The sequence below is a fragment of the Periplaneta americana genome, unplaced genomic scaffold (assembly GCF_040183065.1).
Source record: "Periplaneta americana isolate PAMFEO1 unplaced genomic scaffold, P.americana_PAMFEO1_priV1 scaffold_18, whole genome shotgun sequence".
NCBI lineage: Eukaryota > Metazoa > Arthropoda > Insecta > Blattodea > Blattidae > Periplaneta > Periplaneta americana.
In genome coordinates this window covers 3,300,282-3,323,022 of record NW_027185499.1, presented here as the reverse complement: position 1 = coordinate 3,323,022, position 22,741 = coordinate 3,300,282, and the positions used below count along the sequence as shown (strand labels likewise).

General features: G+C 33.4%; 4 long non-coding RNA genes across 4 annotated transcripts in view; 2 read left to right on the top strand and 2 right to left on the bottom strand.

The window, feature by feature from the left end:
- Positions 1-19,052, top strand: part of LOC138693713 (uncharacterized) — a 150,041-nt gene extending 130,989 nt beyond the window's left edge. The window contains exon 3 of the long non-coding RNA XR_011330396.1: positions 18,285-19,052. This is a non-coding gene — a long non-coding RNA (uncharacterized lncRNA). The remainder of the gene's footprint in view (positions 1-18,284) is intronic.
- LOC138693716 (uncharacterized) lies at positions 2,590-7,143 on the top strand. Its single transcript, XR_011330399.1, has 4 exons — positions 2,590-2,944; positions 3,074-3,168; positions 4,361-4,473; positions 5,147-7,143. It is a non-coding gene; the product is annotated as an uncharacterized lncRNA (long non-coding RNA).
- On the bottom strand, positions 9,111-12,244 carry LOC138693718 (uncharacterized). Its single transcript, XR_011330400.1, has 3 exons — positions 11,777-12,244; positions 11,555-11,662; positions 9,111-9,308 (listed from the first exon to the last, which is right to left on the bottom strand). It is a non-coding gene; the product is annotated as an uncharacterized lncRNA (long non-coding RNA).
- On the bottom strand, positions 15,969-18,357 carry LOC138693712 (uncharacterized). The gene is made up of 4 exons (XR_011330395.1): positions 18,254-18,357; positions 17,757-17,875; positions 17,169-17,300; positions 15,969-16,489 (listed from the first exon to the last, which is right to left on the bottom strand). It is a non-coding gene; the product is annotated as an uncharacterized lncRNA (long non-coding RNA).
- Positions 19,053-22,741: the final 3,689 nt, after the last annotated feature.

The following is a 22,741-nucleotide window of genomic DNA, read 5'->3' as shown; positions in this document are numbered from 1 at the left end:
AAAATGGAAAGAATCACTCAAAGATCCAAAACTAATTCCTGATCTACCTCGAAAATCTGCCTTGACCATGTTTAGATTGATTACTGGTCATGATTGCCTCAGTAAACACCTCCATCATATTGGAGTACTGAATTCACCTAAATGCTTACTGTGCACCAGAGAAGAGGACATGGAGATGGGGCACCTGGCTAATTGTGAAACTCTTAGGACATTTGTGGACCTTCCATCAAAATATTGGGAAGCAAAAAGAATGAGAACTTCATTGTTAAATACAGAGCATTAGATACACACACACACGCACATACACACATTTTATGTAATTTTTATGTGACTTTTTTTTAGTTGCATCACTTTCGCATTAAAATATCCAGACAAAACTTCTCAAATATAACTGTATATCATAATATTTTGTTATTTGCAACAGGTTTTTCCTTATATGACTATGTAATAAGTTCAGATAATACAATGGAAAAATATGCCAAATATAGATTTAGAAACAAAATGAGATTGATTGGTATCAGGATTATTACAACAATAAAAATAAATAAATTACACCAATCAGGATGACTACAACAACAATAATAATAAATAAATTGCATCTTGTAGTCAGAAAAAGCATATGTTTATTTGTTAGTCAAATGTAGCTCTATTTTCTAAGATGTCTGGTGTATCTAGTTCATTGACTTTGTACATAGGGTATTGCCTTTTCTCTTGACCAATTTCAGTACTGGTATCTATTGTGTTTGCAGTATAATAGGTCCTCCTTTAAGAACTCTTCCTACCCCCACCGTTCAATAGTAGAATGCACAGTCATTCTCATTCTGGGTATGACCTATGATTAAAAATTTCTGTGCTATGACCAGGGAAAGGAAGTTCATGCCCTGAAAACGTGAAGAATATGTATTCATTTATGACGTAAAAATAGATAAATAGGCTACAAAATATGCATTATCAGTCTGAGATTATTTTAACAGAATAATAAGGTTTATGTAACTTACGTTTAGTCTATGGAGTTTGAAGTGGTTGCATCATTGCTGAATGCTCCATTTATGCTGTTACAGTTCACAACTAAGCAGTGACATATGTTTTCTGTTGTCATTCTTCGCCTGTCGTTTCTCAGCATAGCTTTGTAGCGCGAAAAACTTCGTTCTACGTCACAAGAAGTAAGAGGGGTTTGCACAAAAGCTGGGAGTTGTTCTATAGAAAATTTTGTTGGTTTTTGGGGCGTTTTCCTTCGAGAATATCTTGAATTTCTTTAAGTTGATAATAGCCAGGGTTTTTGGAAAAAATATTTGCTGTGTTCTCGTTCACTTTATCTCCTACATTCCCTGGAACTGATGTTAAACTGAATATTGTTCTATCGAAATCTGCTAAAGACTGCAGTAAAGGAATACCAATTGGTAACTTGAGAGGCTCCCTATGAGGGCGTCATCGTTATGTTTAAAATTCATAAACATAAATTAGTCGTGTTTACGAGGTTACACACTTTTAAAAAATGAGGGAAAGACAAATAAACATACATGATATGCAGTTTCCCTGTATAAATTTTAAAATATGATGCTTTTATAAATAAAGACAAAATATGCACTTTTATGCACAATAAAAGTAATATCATTGTATTCAGAAATTTGTGATTCATGTAGATAATCTTTCAGCATATTCACACAACGATAGAGAACAAATATGCAAATGCATGAACTTCCTTCAGGTTAGTTACGCAGTACAAAAGTAATGAGGCAATGAATTTGTTCTTGTTTTGTCCAGCACAATAGTCTAAAAACAAAATTACCTGGTTTGTTACTGTGTTTGGCAAAGAAGTGAGAAATTTATAGAGACATGTGTCAATCTGATTTGAACCTCTTTTGGCCAAGCCCTCATGTCAAAAATAACAATGGCCCTGGCTGTTTGTGATGTCATTCATATATATATATATATATATTTTTTTTTTCCCCCGCTGTTATTTATACTCGCTTTAACATCTTTGGTCACATCGCGAGTTAATCTTCTGGGTGAAATCCAAAGGCCTGTGTACTATTGTTGAGACTGGTTCTATTGTTGTGAACTAGATGGCGACTGTACATGTATTACTGACTTGTTATAGATAAGATTTCGATGATGAATGAGACCGGTGATATTCAGAAACATTGTGGCCCGAATTTCCTGGCATTTGCCTTACAGTTCAGGGAAAACCCTCACCACAGAGGTGGTCATATTCATATATTGTGAGATTGTAACAGGACAGTTTTCTTTTATAATATAAAGATGAACACTCACCACAAGATGAAAGAAGTAGCCTACTACCTGAAGATCAGAGTAGCACAAAACTTTGCTTGGAGCCTGTTTTGCTGATTTCATATCTTTAGTCTTTGTAGCCCTTGATGTTTCTTTCCTTTATATTTCTATTATAACTTTCTTGCAGGTTTAATTTCTGTACTATTTTATATGCAGTATATACACAACATTGATCTTTCTTAGGGATATAAAATATGAAACATTAAAGTGAATTAAATACTGATGTGTAAGAACATGCACGATGATTAATATTTCAATACTACATCGATGGTGAAGACAAAATTAATAACAACATTGGGCCCTATTCATAGACATCGCGCTAGCCCATGCTACGAGCGTTCTAAACTAGCCCCGGTTATAGCCAGGTTACTTTTACAGGATTCAGAGACGCCGATTAATCAGTGGCTACATTAGTCGGCGTATTAGCTTTGGAAACTGTTACACGATGCTGAAAATGCTACTGCGCATGTGCAGACTGGCAATTGTCATGCTCAGACGCAAGCGATTCCGGATCGTTTCTGTTTATTTGTGAGGTTATTGGCGATATTAAACTACAATAAACTATTTGTTTTTTCTTCTGTGGTAAAAAAAAGCAAGAAATATACATGGCAGCGTGCGGGAATTCGACTACACAAGAAGAAATGTCGAAAATGTAAGTAGAAATGTTATAATATTATACCGTACGTAATATTTTTAGTTTAGGCCTAGACGTAACTATTATGAAATATTGGACTTCAAAGAGTGAATTATTCTAATTCAGTATATATTTATTTACTTTTAGTTGAAGAAATAACTAAAAACAACTGGTGGAGGATGCCCTGCTCCCGACATTGATGACGTAGGCCTACTAAACGATATGGAATGTTAACATATGAGGTATGTGTTTTTGGTTCTTAGGACATGTTTTTGTAAGTAAGATAGGCCTATTACTTCATGGTAAATGTTTAATGTGGCTCTGGTATGATTATGTCACCTAAGGCTACTCTGAATAGGTACTTGGTAGCCTAATTAATATAACGTAAATAATATATCTTGTAGGAATATAGCTGATAATGCTAGTAAAATGTAATTCTACAACAATCGTGAAAATGCAAGCTACCATAAATGCAGTTTGGATAATATGGCTTTGTAAATACCCATAGGGGATTGGGTCACAAACATCTGATGTCAACCCACACAATTATCAATCATACCTTAACGTAGGCCTAATATCTTGTGTACAAGAATTATCAAAACTGAGACCTTATTTTAAAGGGCAGTAGGAACGCCTAGAGATTTCTGAGATATCCTTTTCTCTACTTCGTCAAAAGAAATAACATTATTTGAGGTTAGAATTACCTACATAAGCATAAGAAATTTGTAGAATCCAAATTGATGGTCAGCTATAAAATTTCATTATCTTGTGTGTTTATAGAATGCTAGTAAGTGATTTGTAAAATATACCTATATCAAACTCATATTTATTACAGCACTGAAAAGACAAAACCTCATACGCCTATGTAATCTGTAGTTGTGGTGATGTAAACATAGATTACCTCTTATTGTGTTACAATAGAAAGCCCTAAGAGTAATGACAGGAGTGCAAGAAAGATTTTCGACCTTAGACTTTCTTTGAGTAGCCTACATGATGTTTCATGTCAGAAATCAAAACATCCATAATATAATATTATGATATATTAAACACTGTGTATATAATACAAGACAAATTAGATTTCCATTTAACCTCTATTATTCTCAGCTGTTATAAAACGTTCACTGTTTATGTATTATCTTAAAGCTTTGATGGGTCAAGAGGAAAAATTTAGAAAAGAATTATCTTAAAGCTTTGATGGGTCAAGAGGAAAAATTTAGAAAAGAATTAACAAAATTGCTTTATATTCATTTTTGCAAAATGATGCATAGTTTAATTATGTTTTAAATACTTACTATGTATTAATGAACATATTTTGGCTATCTGCTTAATTTACTTGTTCCACATCTCAAAGCTGCCATGCTGATGTAGAATCTATATAATACAATAAGTATTATGTTTACGTTTTCATTTAATATTAATACATGCTTATTTCAGGATGTTAGTATTGCACCATCATCATCATCAATCCCACGTATGTCTGCAATAAATCCTGTCTCCACAATCCCAGGTGAATGGGCGTTAACAGTCTCTACAGTAGTCAACAACAGGTAAGTTTAAGCTCTCATTCATACCTAAGAATATTGCTAGGCCTATTTATGATTACAATATTATCAATCAATCAATCAATCAATCTTCTTAATGCATCCAGCAGAGCTGTGTCTTCTGCAACTGGTACTGATGATTTTAATTTACTTTTTTTTTTGTGGTTTATAATAATCATACAATGTACTGTATATTATTTCAAGGCAGTCCATTGGGTCAGAATGGGACTTTACAACTGTGTACATGATGACAAATTATGGCTATTTTTCTTTAATGAAGGACAGTTTAGTTAGTATTAAGACATAAATATTAAATGTAACAATAATATTACAATGTATCACTAATATGAAACGGTTAAACAAGGGAACATTAATTTGAATACTAGAAATTGAGTGATACATTGTATGACAGTTATTCCAACCCAACCAACAAATTAATGTATAAGTGCTTCATAACAATTAAAATTTATGATCTGCAATATGAAGTGGGATGCATTTGAATCATAGTACATTTTGCAGAAAATTAAATTTTCTTGCATGTTTGGATCAAATAGATAATTTCAAACAATGTGATAAATTTTCAAACTTAGACAATTAAAAAAATTCACAGTTTTGATAAGTAGTGTCTTTTGTGTACAGTAGTATGCAAATGATTAACATTTTTTTCGTCTTTCCATAGGACTCTGCTGCAAGATCGTCGAGAATGACAGAGTATGAAGAAGTGTTCCTCCTAAGCATGAAGCCCAAAAATTAAATGTGATGAGAAGTTCTATGAATTGCAGAAAACAAAATTGTTATTAGAAATAAAATATTATTAAATGCAAAGTTAAAAATTATCTGGGACAAATGAAAGAACTAGAAATGTAACTTAGTAGTAGTGGTAATGGTGGTGGTGATGGTAATAGTAGCACTAGTAGTGAAATTTTCTTGAGTTCTTGTCTACTTCATTTCCTTGCGAGCTTCCCAGCAGTATATAGGAACTTGAAATTCTTCTGTCCCAATCATTTTCTGGGGTTTGGTGTAGAGTAGTAAGTATTTCTTGTTCATTATTATATTTGTGTAGTTGCATGCTGCACAGTGTTATGAGTGTAACAAGTTTATTCGATGGAGATATGCTGCTGGACAGTTGTGGCCAGTTTCTAAGCTGAATGGGACAACTGCATCAGATTGAAGACTATTAGTATTACTGTATATTGGGCTCTAGTAGTGTTTTCAACTTTTTATTTTCACATTGTTGTTTAGTGAATTCTATACATGTGTGTGTGTTCCTTTTTCTTATTTTAATGTCGGTTAAGAGTTTTGCCGATTTATAAGACAGGTTACTTATTTTTTTTTTTTTTTTTTTGTTTTTGCTGGATTCATCATTCATCAAACCTGTAGTTCCTCAGTTGGAACATATTCCCTGATGGAGGTTTAAGTACCTACCTAAAGCAATTTAGTTACACTTATGTCTATAACTATGCTATTAAGGTGGTGTTAGTAGAGAAATTTAATTCAGAGTCTTTAATTTAGGCTTGGAAGTCTCTAATGAATTGATCCATGAATTGAAAAAAGCAAAATTATTATTAGAAATGGAAATGTTAAGAAAACACAATTAGAAAGAAAAGAATAGGAGGAGGGCCTAATGAAAAGCTGGAAATGTTGTTTTCTAATGCCAGGCATTTGACAATAAAGTCATTTGACCTCTTGCACTCCAATATTTTTCGAAGATATTGTCATGGTCAGCCACTGAGGCACAGATTTGAGGTGTTCCAAATCCATTTCTTGGTTTGAGTTGCACAATGGACAAAAACTGGAAATGTAGTACTTTAGTGTAATGTTCTCTCTTTTATTACATTGCTGAAACTCATGTTTACAATATCATGCTCTTTCAATAAATAATATTTTGTTTTATTTTGTGTTAGAAGAAAATACTTATATTTCACCACTTCTTTAAATGAATTTATTTTTTTATCAGACAGTCTATCAAAGGTAGAGATGTGATTTTGCATGGATAGTTTTTTAGTTATGAGGGAAATGCTTCATCACTGCACAGTGAACTGTCAACATTTTGAATTTAGAAAAAATATATATATATATATTTTTTTTTCCAATCGTAAAAATATTTTTTTCATATAGTAGGACAGTATTTTACACGTACTAATTTTCATAATTGTACAAGATACAGTAATAGTGGAAAAAATGTTGAATATTTGCAAAATTTTACTGCTGTAAGCTGTACCTAACCCCTTCAGGTAAATTGAATAAATGTAGCTTGTATGTTAGAGTAAATATCTGGTCGCAGGATTCTTTCCAATGCAGGGCTAAATCTGCAATGCTTCACTCATTTCTTGTGATCATTTTACTGGTGATTCGTCTGTATTTTTGCATGAAACTCATTCAGAAGTTACTAATTTGCATCACTTACAACCTGAAATGAATATGGAACTTAGGAATGAGGAGAAAAATAAAGGTCTATATTTATTTTCTTAATACTCTCACTCTATGCTAAACGATTTTGTTTTTTTGTTTTTTTTTTTTTTTTGTAATGGCGTTTGCTTATTCTTGTATTATGTTGACATGCTTTGTTTGGCTTTTCCCCCTTTGTCCTTAGAATGTACTATAGTTTGTAACTTAGAAATAAGTGAATATGCAAAATATGAATAAAATTATTGTATGAAGCGAAGTTTAAACCTACATACGAGTTTTAATTTAATTTACAGAACCCTGAGTTTCCATTATACTACTCCCTTTCTTTGATATTATAAACTTATTAATTTGTCCTACAGAATAATATCTGTAATATTGACAGTTAATAAGTCTATAATATTCTCATAGCTGCAGTGCATATTTCTGTACAGATTACTGTGCACTAAACTGCGGATTCCCGGCCAAACAAGTCACTCAACTGAGTGCGCTCCTAGTATAATGGCAGTTGACATTGGACATAAACGTCAACATATATGCCTAACTTGGAGTCAGGCCACAAAAGAAAACATTGAAGGAGGAGGGTTCCACTGGTGCTGTGGATTGAATTCGGCGTAGCTCAGTAGTCAGAGCGCTTGGTATGTAGAATCAAGGACCCGGGTTCGATCCCCGGTGCCGGGGCGAATTTTTCTCCTCAAATATTAACCTTTCTTTGATGTTTATTTGTGAAAGTTCTCCAAGATTATCTATGTGCTATCTATGGTGCCAGTACCTAAAATCAAATATTTTTATATTGAACTTAGTGTATGTCATGGAAAGGTATATTATCATAACATCCTATTAAAAAATAATCGCATTCTGCCATCTGTTTCAGTGACGTGTGGGCATTGGCACTGGATGCACTATTTATACTTGGAGTAATTTATGTGAGAGTTTTTTTTTTATTAGACAGTAACTCTATAATTAAATCAGTCATTTCTAAAAGGACTTTATCCAATCTTTTTGCTAAAATCAATTTAGAACGCTATCATATTCTCACTTGAATACACCTTTCTGATGATGGGGATTATTCCATGTATTTTATTCAGATCTATGCAGGCTTCACAATATTCACACCACTTCTCAGAGGGCCCTAATCCTGCAGTAAGGCGATTTTTATGGAGATGAGATTTTGAAATAAAGTCCATTCAGAAATTACTGATTCAAATATAAGTTTATTAGCAACATTCCACGTTATGCATACTTCAACTTTTTGTTTTACTTTGAATTGACGAAGATGTTAATATATGGACTATAATGGTTTTCAGTGACTTCTATAAATAAGGAAGCATAGAAAGTAATTTGTCACACGGTACAGTATGTATATTAACCTTCTGTATACCAACCTCTAAATGTAGGCCTACACCAATCTTATTACATGTATACCCCAGAATATGATTGCAAATGAGTACAAGTTTACAAAATGCCCTATGAAAAATTGGTACTATTTCTCTTTTATCGAGGAAACGTTTATATTATAAAGAAATTATCATTAACAGTTCTCTTTTTTCTTTCTAAATAATTTCTTTACAATTTATGCACACCTTTACTGTGTAGTGTCTGAATGGTCATTGCACTCACATGGCATTCTGTACTACACTTCCCATCCCTATTTCTCGGACATATCTTGCATCTCCCAACTTGTGCAGATGGCTAAGGCTGAAGACAACTCTCTTTGTAAATTGTAATTCTCTGGAGTCCATTTTTTTAACATTTCAAAAATGAACTGCACAAACTAAGCTGGGGATACTCACTCAGTGACACAAACAGGTACTAGACTGCTGCAATAATAATAATAATAATAATAATAATAATAATAATAATAATAATAATAATTAGAATATTAAAAATTGAGGTGTATATTGCAGGTATAGCAACCCAAGAAACGAATGTATAAGTGATTCATAAGAAATAAAATTGACATGAAATACAAAGTGCACACCAGTGATTTGTGCAGTCAGTTCACATAACTTAGAGTATCTTATATTTTCTTAGATGTTAGAATGAAATAATTTCCAACAAAATGATAATCTTTCAAACTTAAACAATAAAAAAAAAACATATAATATAAGAAAGTAATAGTGTGATTGGTGTACACAGTTACATTATGTGGTATACAAAAGTTTAACATTCTCCCTTACTTTTCATTGGTTTCTGTCCATGATCATTTAGAATAATAACACAGTATTTCATTTTTTTTTATTTAATTTATTTTGTTCCATAGAAGCTTTAAGATGTGGAACAGGTCAAGAGTTACACAAATTCTTGGCAAGATGAGGTGAGGCCGAGGATTCGCCACATATTACCTAACATTTGCCTTAATGTTGGGGAAAACCTCTGAAAAATCCATCCAGGTAATCAGTCCAAGCAGGAATCTAACCCAAGCCCGAGAGCAGCTGCAAATAGGTATAAAAATAATTAAAATGGTATAAAAAAGTATAAAACGATAGCAAGCAGATCAATTAAATTTTCATGCATAGACAATTGAATTAAGACAATACCTAGCGAGCAGATTAATTCAATTTAAAGGCATAAACAATTAGTTGAACTACACAATAATTTAGGCATATAGCAAGCAGATTAATTCAATTTACAAGTTTAGATATTTTATCAAACAAATTTAATGAATTATAGCATATAGAATTCATCACTTAAGCTTATACAAAAATACACAATACATTGCAAGTAGAGTAATTCACTTTACAAGCATTAACAAATATTTGTGTACACCATAACCACTATCCCACAACAAAATGAAGCGTCCAAATTCATGCTGTTCAAATCGCTTCTTAATTCTAATCTCATTGAAAATGCGAGAGTCATGGGCACTTCCTCTTCAACGTGCCACTATATCCAGAATTTGGAAACTTGCATCACTTATAACCTTAAATGAATAAGGTAATATATGTGTTAACTAGCAATTTCATAAAGGAATTTCTATAAAAATTAAAACTGGTAAAAAAAACTATCATGTGGGTACACAAATGAAAGCTACGAATGTGATTTGTCACTCATATAAGTGAATTGTATCCCTTTTTTGTGCTATTTTTTGTAAAAAATTTTGAAGTTTTTTAACTAAGCAATAGTTTTTATTCTTTGAGTTTTTTTCATTCTGATATTTAGAGCTGCTAACAGCCTACAGCAGTTGTGTAAGCATGCCACTCTGAAGTTAAGACATCACAATATAAATTGCAACACTTTTATATAATGTCTCACCCATAACACAAAAATTAACATTCCAGTAATTAATTTAAATTCTACGCCTATACTTTGGATTTTCTTTATGCTTTGCAAAAGTAACCTAAAACATGTACATGTAGCTAGTTAACCTATAAACTTGAAACATATTTCTATGAATCCATCATTATGATCCCATAATATTTTTCATAGTTTCATCTTCAGCATCACTAAACCGATAAAGGATGAGGAAATTTCGAGAGAAATTAAAAGCAGATCCTCAGTCTTATCCTGCATATGTAACCTAAAAGAGAGAATGTGATAAGCAAAGAAAAAATGTTACATTCAAGTATGCAAGCAGTACCATATAGTGTTAAAAAAGAAGAGACTGTCTAAAATGGAGTGTAAAAGGAAATACAACAACAAACTGAAACAACAAATTCTTAAAACACCTGAAAGAAATGAAAACATACCATCTCTAGAGAAATGAAAGTTATAGTTGAAACAGGTCATTTGGCAAGGCTGTAAGTAAAAATAATTACCACTGACCCCATCACAAAAAAGAGCTGTGATAAAAACAGTAACATAAAATGAATTATCAGGTTTTACAAAATATTTGTCTTTTTATAAGTAAGGCCTTCAGTAACATATGAAGCAATAGAAAAGGTGCTGTTTTTTTTTTATCAAAGAGATGATATTAGTTAAATTTATCTTAGGTTTGCTCATCTATGTATTATGTTGATGTATTGCTTGACCTTCTCGTAATTCTCCAGAAAAGCTACATTGAAGGAGGAACAATAGATCTTTGCTTCACTGACTTCCGTGACATAGGTATATACAGTAGGCCAAATAAACATGTGGTTTTAGTCAGCAGCCACAAATACTTTCAACATAAAAATCGTTTAATAGTTACTTGGGTACTGTTACTTACATACTGTAATGCACTGTTTTAGCTCCCACACTCCCACTTATTACCAATATAACACCATTTCTCTAATAATTCTCCCTGGACTTCTCGCATGTTATATTAGTAATTAGTTAGAAGGAGGGGGGGGGGGGCAACATTGAGGCGATTTTTTATTGTATTCTTCAGTGTAGCTTTTCTGGAGAATTACAAATTACAAATCTTTTTCTTGTACCATTTAACTGAAATAATGTAATATAATGCATTACTATCTAAAATGTAAATAAAGTTATTAAAAGCTAAACTAGCACTGAGGTGGTTCTCTTCGTACTCTGCTTATACACCTTGCATATACGAATCTGTGATAGATTAGGTTAGATTATTTTTGGCTGTTATAATGCCTTGCATATATGACCAACTGCATCTCTACAAAAATATCTTACAAATTCAACGATTTTCAGTATCGAAATCATCGGAACTACCTCAGCGCTAGTTTCACCAAAATTTCAGCCTAGGTCTACATAACCTCTTACGGGTTGTAATTTCATTTACAGTACGTACCTGAACGTTTAATAGAGAATACCATCCTTTTCGGTTGATATATATTTGTGACAGTTCTCCTCCTACATTTGTTATGGGTATGTGCGTGCCATCTATGGCGCCAATAACCTAAAAATGATGAAATATCACAATAGGCCTACTGTACCAATATGGTACCGGTACAGTACAAATTTCTCTAAGAAAGCATTCACATACAATATTCAAATCATGAAATATAATTACCTGAGGAAATCTTGCAATGTCGTCAAACTTTCTCGCAGTGTTATTCGTTTTTCTTCCCTAGGAAAACATACGTAACGAGGCGCAAGTCCAGTGATTGCTACTGACACATTCGTTATTATACATCTTACAGAAGCCTGACTAATGTTGTATACTTCATATTTTCTAAATATGTCCAATCTCGGTAGTTACGTCTTCCTCCTACGTCTCACATCACGAATTCGACGTACATAACCCACATTCACTGCATCATAACAGCCATCTTGCTAAGCTAGTCGGCCTCTAAACTACCCTACCGGCGGGGGCTAAAATTTAGCCAGCCAAACCCCTCTTAGTACACGTATTATCGCTAACACTAGTTTATGAATACGAAAAACGTTAGTTCGCTGATCATCCACCGGAAGTAGCTATTTAACCCGCTCTAAGAATGTCTATGAATAGGGCCCATTATGTTTAACACAATGCAGGCAGCATTATGCTACCATTATTTTAAGTACTGCAAGGTGTGCAAAATCTAAACTCGAAGCATGGATATTTTCAGTGCGAAAGTGTTACAAGTCAAAATGGAACATTGCTTTTAGCAACAGTTGAGAATGGAAAACTGTTACAACGTAAAATATAACACTTTCCAATTGAAAAAAAAAAAAAAAACTAAATAGCATAACTTTAAAACTGTTATATGTGCATTTATGTCCTAGTAGGAAATTTTTAGAGTTGTAACAGTTACCCTCATCTAAAGATTAAGAAGATTAAAATTGAGATAAAACCTAATAATTTAACCTTCTAGGGAGAAGATCTAAAAATATCAATATTCATGCACATACAGAAGAATTATAGAAACACATACTTAGTGCTCAGTAATAATAATAATAATAATAATAATAATAATAATAATAATAATAATAATAATGATATTAAAAATAATAATACATTATTCAGCGTGGCAATTAATATTTCTATATACATACTCCTAATTGAACCATTGAGCAAAGTAAACATAATAAGCTATTACATTTTGTCCGAAAGAACAAGAAAAATGTTTCTTCATTCTTTACGATACCACCTCTTATTGCTTGTAGAGACAGAGTTTGTAGAGCGACATGATACTGCCACTGCTTGCCTTCAGTACGTGAATGAAACACACAGCAATGTACAGTAAACTCCTCGTACCCGTTTGAATGTCTATGTTACACGATGTAATCACGACACCCACTTTGGTCACCGCTGTTCTAGAGGAAGAGAGGAGAGGATGCATTACTATTTTGTATACCAACGTACCTGTACCTGCGCTGTGACGTCACATATACTGTACTTTGTATCAGACAACCACATTCCAGTTTATAGGTAGCTGAATTACAAAGCCTAATTATTATTATGGGGTGTATACAGCAGTAGCGGCTCATACCTGAAAAAGTAGGTGAAGCACAAAATTGTTGCAAGGTTTTCAAAGCCCATGTAGGCTAGTTGCATTGATACTCGGAACTCTATGTACGAGTAACTAAAGTAATTCCCTCCCATAAATTCCCATGATATTCAATCGTGAAAGCGATTTCATTGCATTTATTTCTGTCAGTTATCAATGCACTTACCGGTACATGTAAATTAAGATATGAAGAGTCCACTGCAAGAATGATGGATGTCTTTTGGAATAATTTTTCAGGAGAAGCAATTGAAAGTTTGAAATGCTTAGCGCTCAAAGCTTAACTGTGATTTTTCTGATCATTACTGGACAATAACTATCAGTGTTAATGTCATATAACTCTCTATGTACAGTCTATATGTCTTAAGCTATACATTGACAGTCTTGTTTCATTTTCGAAAAGAAAGTGACATCCATCATTCTTGCAGTGGACTCTTCATATGCTTATTGCTTACCTATCTTGTACACTAAGTTGATTCTCCATTCCTTCAGGGCTGCGAACCTGCCAATAACGTTCTCATGGAGGGCCTGTGATTCCATCATCTTGTCCAACATATCTTTTTGGAGCGAAATATTCCCTAACGCTGACAGTCTCTACTGTGACATTGAGTTTCTTTGTCTTGTTTTTATTTGTTTTAAACATGAGAAGTTCCTCTCGACTGGTACGCTAGTAAGACGGTAGTATTAAAATGAGGGAATATAACTTATACACTTCTCCAAATACATCTTTGTGTCACGAAGAAGTCTAGCACTTTCTTAATTGGTTTATTCCTATATTCACTGTTCCGGTATAAAACTCAAGTTCAGTTTTTGGAACCTGGGTCTTTTTTAATATGTTGAAATAGCTAGCTTATAGTGAAAAAAGCAGATCATGTGGGAAATTTATACTATAGGTAATTGTCAAATTTGGAAGTATCAGCAAGGCTGACGAAACGAAGTTTTTCTAAATCCCCAAATCTTTTATCGTTCTGCATGATGATGTTGTCAATGATCTCAAAGAACAATATTGTGTAATTACGATCATGTTCTACATCATTTTTTCAACTGAAGCAGCAGTCTGTACTTTCTCCCTGAGAATTCACTTCTACTTTTTGCTACATTCAAAATTCTAACATAGTGCAGTAGGCTATCTGAAATTTCCACATTAAGTGAAGAAATGCTTTCGTCATGGCCCCGAAATGATAATTCCTGCTTGCTTAAATACAAAGCAGTGTCGATGACTGACCGCATAACATGTCTGTTTAAACAAACATTTTCAATATATTGCACTAACAATAGCCTAGCATTTTTTTCAGGTTATTCCCAATAGTGTTCATATTTTTCTGTAAATTTTTTAACTGCAGCACGCACTTTAAAAAAATGTTCTGCCGAATTTTCATGTTTTTGTAGAGCAAGACTAACATTATTTTAGAAAATCACTGAATCCAGTTTCATTCCACACATGTTTTTTTAACTCCAAGTAGTAGGCATGACTAATAATATAGTATTTCAATGTAGTGGCTCCCACACAACCACTCAGTGATGCTTGCAGTACCATGAAGTTTTAAAATTAAGTTCGTATGATTTACCAGCTTGTGAGTTTAACTTTTTACAGTTTATGTCTAAAATTGGTTAGTTCTGTCTAAAAACAATAGATATCTCTTATACTGCTCACACCAGCGATTAAATGAGGTTTGAATTAAGGTACACACTATGTTATTGAACGGATTCATTTTCACATTGCAACATAACAATACAAAAACTTATAGGGTAGGTCCTAACACACTTATTAGAAATTAATTAAAAACTGAAATGCACTTAATATCTTCACCTAATAAAGTGATAAGTAAAATAAATTATATTTTAAAAATTAGGCCTATCACAACTGAATAGCTCGACATATGCCTACCGACACAAAACACGACGAAAAACAGACTGAGGAAAGGCAAAAATTCATTCAAACTTCCACTAAAAAGGCTGTGTTCGGAATATCAAACTTTCTTTCCATTGCTTTCATAGTATTAATTTTTAATAGAATTTTCCTATGAGGAACAGTAAAATTGTGGCCAGAAGAATAAAAAATGAAAGGAATGAAGATATCAGCACAAAAATTAAAAACATAAAACATAATAGGACCTATATGGGAAGAAGAATTGACGAAGCAGAATTTTTAGGAAAGAAATTTCTTTAGGACGGGCCATGTTACTGGACAGACAAATAGTCGTAAATTTCCGTGTCGCCCATTATAGAAAGCGCATCGGCTGGGCTGAAGACCAAATACGTGTTCGTCACAGCAACACCCGTTTCTTGAAGAATGTGGAAGTGCGTGTCGTTGTCATAGCAACCACCCTAACATAGAAGAACAAAATAATATTTTAAATCTGAGAATCATTGCCTCGTCGCTGCAGCTCAAGGAACTGAGACGTGAACAGCGGGAATATTAAAACAGCCTGGTGATGCTGTACTTGACATTTATTGATTTATAGCGCTATAGTTTTTAAATTGAATAATTTAATACATGAAATATAAATCAAAAGGCTCGCAAATTACAAGTGAAATGTTTTTCACCTTCTTCATTTGAATAGCCGCTACTGCTATACAGTAGAACCTCACTAGTTCGAACCAATTGGAACAGGGACCTGTTCGGATTATCGAAATTTGATATTAAGTGAGGGACAGGAATGCAAGCAGGGAAACCACGCCTTATCCATCCCCTCCCCACCCCTCACTGATCACCCTCTGTTCAGTTTCATGGTCGGAAGAAAAAAATGTTGTTTTATTTAATGACGCTCGCAACTGCAGTGGTTATATCAGTGTCGCCGGATGTGCCGGAATTTTGTCCCGCAGGAGTTCTTTTACATGCCAGTAAATCTACTGACATGAGCCTGTCACATTTAAGCACACTTAAATGCCATCGACCTAGCCCGGGATCGAACCCGCAACCTTGGGCATAGAAGGCCAGCGCTATACCAACTTGCCAACCAGGTCGACCTGGTCGGAAGAAGCTTAGGCTACAGATTATCATAAAATTATAGCAAACAAGAACTTATATTCATTCATTAGTGATAAAATAAGTTGTAGTACTGCATATACCTGTATAACCTGTTTCGTATTTACTTTTAAACATTTACGAAGACTTTCGGTATTTTTTTAGTTTTCCATTGTTCTCTTCTATTCTCTGTTCCATTCCAGCTTGGGCTGATTAGTTGGTTGGTTTTGTCCGAGATTTTCCCCAACCATAAGACGAATGTCAGGTAATCTGTGGGGAATCCTCGAGCTCATTTCGCCAAATACCACCTCGCTATCACCAATTCCATCTACAATAAATAACCTAGTATTTGATACGGCGTCGTTAAATAACCAAATAAAACGAATATTATATTATTCCTTGAACTTCATATCGCCACCGGCGCACAGTGGTGAATCACCACCTAATTAAAGCATAGTATGATGCTGAGGATTGAAATGAATTGCTGTAGCTCATAACAATATTCAAAGTAAAAGTTGCACAATGCCAAATGGGCTACGTATTTACTTTGAAAACACACAATGCTAAGCTCTTCTGATAAATCTATTTGTAAATATTAATCTCTCTAAATAGTTGAATTCTTTTCTAATGAATAACAAACTGAGCATAATATCTTGCCTAAGTCTAAGCTAATTATTATTATCATTAAGTACAGGTTATTAGTGCTGTAACTCTTCATGTATTAATAATGAGGCTTATGTGTAAACATAGTAAATTATTTTTGAAGCGATGTTGTTAATTACTTAAAATAACACATTAAAAATACACAATTATGTAGGAACTAATGCGCAAATTAAGTTTAAATGAATTACAAAAGAAGGCAAAAACCCATTTTAATAAACAAATCTGATTTCGACAAAAAATTCTCACTTAAATTTAAAAATCACTACAGTTTATCAACCCTGACTATTTACTGAAGATATATAAGGATATCTTTGCATTGAGCTTATGCCAACGCCATTGTTTACCTTTTAAGCTGTGTGCTGCATTACTCGGCATAGGAAACAGGAATAACCAGGTCTTCTCATTACTATCCGATTTCTGTCAGTACACTGCAGCACATTCACAGTGTAAAACTCCGTCATTTGTCTTTCTATCAACTGAAACAAACCAGCAGTACGCTAGTATCATATAATGCATTAATAACACTACATTTCATAGAACAATTGAAGGATTGCAGTATAATCGACGTTTGTGAAATATTCCTGGAAGAATTCTATCCACGAGTCTATAAAAATAATAAATATCTCCGGCAATTTAACTCTTTTTATTTTATCAAAATTATTCGAGTAAAGGTACTACTGTTAACTGTAAAGTCAAATTTTCTAAAATATGTCTTTTCGGGAACGACACTTCTTTACTATTGCGTTCCCAAGCTAGGGTACGTCGCCATCCTTTGGTAACGCAACTGTAAAGAATTAAACCGGGAACAACATATTTAGTCATATCAGATTCTGTCCCATGAATTTTAAGATATCTGACCAACTTAACTTAGCTATATGCAAAAATAAGATGTTCGTTCATACCCAAAGTGCATATTAACTCTGTTAGCTTACCTTTAAAGCTTTTGGCGTACTTGCAGTTAGGCCCTAATACACTCTTGTAATTCAACACAGAAGTCAATTCATCATGTGGTAGTGGTAGAAGGAAGGTAATCGCGTTCTGAAGTTTATCCCTTAAAAAAATTACAGTTCTCAGTTTAATAAACGTTTAAGATATGATGGAAGAATTCAGTTTAAATTAAAAAAAAAAAAACATTACGGTGCAGTTAAGCTGCATCTACGTGGTTCAGTTTTTCATGCTCGTACGCACGCAGTCTGGGAAGAACATTGAAAGAATCAAGTTTAAAGCGCATGTTGAATTAAGATACATTAAGATTTTCTACCTACAAGATACGCCATATTAGTATTAAAATACCAATTTTGCAGGCATTGCTTGAACGCGTGGTGGAAGAATATTCTTTCACCATGGCTTGAACGTGTGAAGTTGAAAAAAAAGTTGTACCGTGTAGATGACGTGAAGTCTTGTAATCTCAAACGTATTTCTTTCTTACCTTTAACGTTGCGAATTATTTCTTGTTGCAGGAAGGGGTGCGATGTTTGCGGAGATCGCCAGTGGCCGCCATGATGTTTCGAGTTTCGAGGTGGCGCGTGTCTCGGACGGAGCGAGATGAAGCGTGAGAACGCGAGAGAGGGAGGAGTCTGCAAGGAACGAGCCCCTACAGCCGAGGCTGCGCAGAAGTTTAGAGTAGGGACAAATTGAAGCTTGCGTCCGCCGCCATGCTTTGGGAGAAGCACCGGCTAGCAGTCAGCAGACGGCTGCACTATACAATGCTGAATGTTTAATATGTATGTTTGGTTTCTCTTATAAATCAATCTGAATGGATAAATGAAAAAAAAAAAATCTTATTAACATTTAAAGCGACCACGTTAAAGACATAATCAAGCTTAGTTACCGATAGTTTGACATGAAACGAAAGAAAACTGTAACAATTTGATACCGTAACTAAAGATGTTGTATAGTTATTTGACAACAGAAATACAAATGCATATTGTAGTAATAGTTCAGATGAAAAGAAAATTATTAGTATTAACTATTATTAACAAAACACTGCCTGTATAAGACGTTACTTTGATGTGGACGATAAATGAACAATTTCGCTTCCATTTCACATAATATAGACCTACACCTGTAAAATAGAAACATGTACCTAATGTTTTAGTTTGAAATTTAAGTAGGTCTACCGTGCAATACCTCATTATCACAGCTGTAGTATGAAATAAACGTCACATGCATGAATTAGTCAATTAGTCATATACGGTAATAGAACTCATGCCTAGTGTACAGAACATCTTGCCTATTGATTTATTATTATTATTATTATTATTATTATTATTATTATTATTATTATTATTATTATTATTGACTCCGTTAAATATTGTCTTACAACATTTTTATGTAAAGTCGTGTTGTACTGGTAACCTTAAGCTGTGTGCTAACATCTGCTCTTTATGTAGTACTCTCTTTTATTTGGTTATTTAATGATGCTGTACCAACTACTAGATTATTTAGCATCGATGGAATTGATGATAGCGAGATGATATTTGGCGAGACGACGCCAAGGATTCGCCACAGATTACCTGATATTCACCTTACGGTTGGGGATATAAGAAAAAACCCAACCAGGAAATCAGCGGGTATCGAACCCGTGACCGAGCGCGACTCCAGACCGACAGTCCTTAGCCCACTGAGCTACGTCAGTAGATCTTGATGTACTTTTATGGTCAGTTTAATAAGTTAAAAATATGATTCTCGGGAGGAATCTGGGATCCATTTTCTAAAATATGTTCCTATAAGTGTAGAAATATTGTACAAGTGTTCTACTTCTGGAGCACATTGTTTTCACACGATGTAAGAGTGGGTGGTAATATGCCATTGAACTGTCAACATCTGTATAATCGCTCTTTCACTTAAGGGGCATATTTCTATAATCTCAGATGATGGGATGACAAGACTCCCATTATTCTTTCGTTAAAAAAATAAAAGAGATTTTGCTTACTGCTGGTAGGCTACGTACCATAAATTGAGTCTTTAGGTTTATTACACCATATTTTTCTTAATTATTTAACAACTAAGCCAGCAATGAACACAATCACATTTTGACAATATTGTGTCATTGAGAATGATGTAAGAATAAGGGAATTGCAATCAATGTCTGCAGTAGAAGAGTCATATCGCCTCTGATTCTCAAAACACTGAGGATTATTATTACAGTGCGTTAGGTGTCTGGAAAATACCATTGGGTATAATTATAGACATTTTTAGCGGACATCCCTCTCTTTGTAACATAATTTAAATAAATTATTTACGTATTTTCTAACGTATATAAAATAACATAAGTAAAAATATTCCATGTATTCGGTCATAGGAAATAGAAATAAACTGATGTCTATTTATGAGCAATATAAGGCGTTTGTATTTAAAACAATGCTTAGTTACAATATTTAGATTTACTTGTGTTATTTTATATTATACGTTAGAAAATACGAAAATAAGTTTAGCTATATTACAGTGAAGGAGGAAATCCACTAAGAAAACGCCTATATACTCAATTGTATTTTCTAAACTCCGAATGCTTTATAGAAACAATCATTCGTGCTCCCCAAACATGGCGTCGCGCGAACCTGCGCGAGAGGTTTCAAATTTGTACACGACACCAACGCCAATTGTGTGTCTAGATATATAACTACAACGTCTTTGGCAAGGAAAGTAGCTAGTTGCACGGTAGGTGCGGTGAGGGTAGAGGGGAAGGGTGCAATCCATGTTCTGGAGTTTAGCCGAAAATTTTAGAACACGGATTGCACCTACCAAATTGTCTTATAATACTAAAAAGAGCAGATTTGTCTGCGTTTGTAGAATGCGCATCATTATATTTACGAAAAGGCACTTTTCAGTGCCAATAATTTATTTTGTGTGCACAAGGTTTGAATTTTGAAGTAAGAGGGAAAGGGTGCAATCCATGTTCTGGAGTTTATCCCAGGAAAGCACCAGTAACTTCTAAATTAACTGGATCTGTTCAAATTTCTTCCTTAAGCAGCCATGTTCGTCCATTCCATAATTTATTCAAGATTTAAACAGAATAGGAATGCCAACATCCAACAATTATCAACTGAACAAATGAGGTTAATAGGTCATACACAGTAGACTAATATGACTACTTTGTCCTCGAATGAAAATTCAAATTGGCTATATAGTAATAGTAATAATACTCCGAATGTTATAAAACTGATATATTCTGAAATAATGGATATTAATAATATGTGTTTAAAACTGTCATATTGGCAAAACCAAGCCCCTACAGTCTCGGCTGCGCGAAACGAGGAAACCGGGGCAAATTGAACGCTGCGCTTGCCGCCATATTGTTGGAGAGCAGACAAATAATAGCAGTGCGTAAATCACGCAATTTAACGCTGTGATGATCTAAAATTGACATATTATGGCCATTTTCGACGTTTAACGTAAAATTAGGACGAAATAAACATATTCAAAGTTTCATTGATATGTGTTAGAACATTAAAGAAAAGAAAATACGTATGCAGCAATTTATAGAAAACATACTGATACATCCATAATTAGGCCTACACAATACACATTATAGATTGTATAATTTTACGATAATCAGCGAATTGTTAGGTTTCAGAGAATCTAAAATTATATTAACATATTAACTCTTAGATCACAAGACATAAATATATGCACCTTGATTACACAAGTTCTTGTTATAATCAAATTCTTAAGTGAAATAAATATGCGATAATCAGTATAGACTTGTTGTTAAGTTTTAGAGAATCAAAAATGAATTATATTACCGGTACTTTTAGACCACAGGACATAGGTAATCTGGCATAATATAATATGCGAAGGTAGCCAAATTACATTGAATTCATTCTTCAATTAATAAAGGGAATGCTATCAATTACAAAAAGTATCGGTACCTAATACATTGCAAACAATAGGTAACGTGAAGGTGAAGACCTAAAAACTAAACAATCACTTTATGCAAGATAAAAAAAACACATACTTTTTATGTGTGGATTTTTTACATATTGTATTTTTATTTTAAATAAATAAAATAGATATATTATCATTGCTTGCGGAGTGATGGTACATAATTTTTATGCACATATGCAATATCAATAAGATGCCATTCCTTGCTTTTGTTAATAAAATATATCCGGCAAAATGTAAAAGAGTTATTTATAGGTGAACTCTGAATCATAAATTCACAAAGGAGGCTTAGCTATTATAGCTATTTATTTATTTATTTATTTATTTATTATCTGTATATTTATTTATCCATATATGGATCTTGAATGAAAGTTTATTATCTTGCAGATAAATTCATTTACATAATAAAAACAAAAAGTTATCTTTCCACTAATGTTTTAACATCTGATGTGTAAGTCTAAATAATTCACTCAGTGGGATTTCTCTACAGTCTGATATACTTTTACTAACAATTAAGTATTCTTTATTGTCGTAAACTACTGATTGATTTTTAATGATATTGATATTGTAACAAAAGAGATAATATTATATCGTACCTTTTGCAAATAGCTTGGAAAATTAAACAGGGATGGTATTATCGCCGCGCTCTCATGGTTAACATTCGGCAGGTCTTTGAGCGGCCTCATGCGTTCGGCAGGTCTTTGAAATTTAATTGTATTATTGTTTTCAATTTCTTGTGTCGCCGCTCCAATCACTCGCCTCAATTTCAATAATGCAACCAATAAGCTGCTTCAATTATTATTAAATGACACTTACTTGTCTAATCCACGTAGACTAAACCCGAGGTTGCAATGTCTTGTGCTGAGGACGAACATTAAGGTATGTGATTAAAAATTATTATTAAAGAGTTATTATTAAGAGTTAAGAAAGCCAACGTACTCGTATATGAAATAATAATAATAATAATAATAATAATAATAATAATAATAATAATAATAATAATAATAATAATAATAATAGCCATTTAACCCTT